The 2,227-nt window shown below is 37.1% G+C and overlaps 1 pseudogene; it reads left to right on the top strand.

Annotated features, from left to right (window-relative positions):
* Nucleotides 1-237: 237 nt before the first annotated feature.
* Nucleotides 238-654, top strand: LOC110285917 (large ribosomal subunit protein eL31 pseudogene; annotated as a pseudogene).
* The last annotated feature ends 1,573 nt before the right edge of the window (nt 655-2,227 follow it).

Here is a 2,227-nt window from a genome sequence, read left to right as displayed (position 1 = left end):
ATACAAAAATAAAAAGAAACCAAGAAAGGTTGTTAATGATACTTGGCAAGAAGAACCTGTATTCATAGATTCTCTACAGATGGGAATGCAAATTATACAAACACTATGTAAATGAGTATGGAGACACCTGAAACACTTACATATATAACTTGGGGTATGATCTTCATGTGACTTCAGAATATGTACACCAAAATGTTCAAGCTAATTTCCAAAGATATATGTATGCAATCATGCTTAAGAATTCTCACAATACCTTTCCTACTTGGGTCCAGCAGAATGGCCCCTGCAAAGAAGGGTGGCGAGAAGAAGAAGGGCCGTTCTGCCAATAATGAGGTAGTGACCCGAGAATACACCATCAATATTCACAAGCACGTCCATGGAGTGGGCTTCAAGAAGCATGCTCCTCGGGCACTCAAAGAAATTTGGAAGTTTGCCATGAAGGAAATGGGGACACCAGATGTGCACATTGACACCAGGCTCAATAAAGCCGTCTGGGCCCAGGGAATAAGGAACGTGCCATATCGCATCCGAGTACACTTGTCCAGAAAACACAATGAGGATGAGGATTCCCCAGACAAGCTCTACACGCTGGTAACTTACCTGCCTGTTACCACATTCAAAAATCTACAGACGGTCAATGTGGATGAGAACTAACCTTCTCATGTCAAATAAAGTTGCAGAACTGCCAAAAAAAAAAAAAAAGAAAAAGAAAAAGAAAAAGAAAAAGAAAAAGAAAAAGAAAAAGAAAAAGAAAGAATTCTCATGATAGTCAAATGGAGTCACCATAACTGTCATCAACAGATAGATGTGTAAAATGCATATTTATACATAATGGATATTTACTGGGCAAATCAAATTATTTCGTTTGTAGGAGATTTAGGTGAACTAGAGATCAACATGTTAATAGAAATAAACCATGTGTTCTCTCTCATGTGGAAGATAGAGGAAAAATCAAGAATCTAAAACTAAAGGGGAAAGTGATAGAATGCAGGAAAAGGGGAGAGTGGAGATGGAAGAATAGTATGATAAAATGACCAAAGTATATGGTATGCATGTATGGAAATATTTCAGTGGAACTCTTGAGCAATTTATATATTAATACAAACTATATAAAAATTCACAATGTATTAGAATATGATTTCACATTCAGACTTGATGTAACATACCACAACGTTTATCTTTCAGTTTTAGCCTGGTCATAGTCAATAAATAGGTAGTCTTTCCCAACGCATTGTGTGACAAAAACTAAAATAAAATAGCTGTTTCAGAAATATCTCATCTGTTTTCAGTAAGTCCTCAAGAAAATTTCTACACTAAATGGCTTAATATAATTAAATTTCTTATGGTTCTGATAAAAAGCAAAAATCTGAGTATTAGAAAAATGTTATCATCATCATCGTCATCATCATCGTGTCATACATTTTATTGCCTGAGTTAATGAGAAGTCCAGTGCTTTTCTGTCCTCAAAGCTATTTTCTGTGGTATGATGTATGTGTGCCTATGCATATGTATGCTTTTTTATATATGCACATGTTCCTATAGATGTAAAGCCAGAAGCAGCCAGCAAGTGTTTCTCTCTATCCCTCTCCACTGCATTTTGAGTCCCTAACAGAACTGTAACTCATCATTTGGGTAGATCACATGACTCTCAGGATTGGGGATCAGCCTCAAGATTGGAGATCAACCTCTCTGTCCCCAGAGCACTAAGGTTATATGCACATGGAACAGCACCCAGACATATATGAGGATTCTATGGATCCAAATATGGTTGTTCTCTCTCTCTCTCTCTCTCTCTCTCTCTCTCTCTCTGTGTGTGTGTGTGTGTGTGTGTGTGTGTGTGTGTGTGTAGGAAGCACGTTATCAACTGAGAAACCTTTCTGCTTTCTAAAAGAATGTAATTTTATTCAGATTTTTAAGGAAGAGATTCACTGCTAAAGTACATGACATTTTAAACATGATGAATTTTCAGCTTAAGATGGGACCATACCTTGAACAAATGTAGTTGGAAGTCAACTCAAGGGGGAAGTTGAAATAAATGTCCTTGGAGTCTATACCAAGCCTGAGAGATCCAAACCTGTGGCTGTAAAAAGCCTCACAAAATCCTGAAGTCTGAAAGTGTAAAATTCCCAGTAGAAGAAGCCTCTTCAAGGTGACTCTGCTTTTATGAATTGTTCCTGTGGTCTCTTTCCCTTTTTCCCTTTCCTATTTGATTACTTCTTAGAGAATA

The sequence above is a fragment of the Mus caroli genome, unplaced genomic scaffold, assembly GCF_978045245.1.
Source record: "Mus caroli unplaced genomic scaffold, Mus_caroli_1 scaffold_20, whole genome shotgun sequence".
Lineage (NCBI taxonomy): Eukaryota > Metazoa > Chordata > Mammalia > Rodentia > Muridae > Mus > Mus caroli.
The sequence above is the reverse complement of the archived record's forward strand: the minus strand, read 5'-3'. Positions and strand labels throughout refer to the sequence as shown.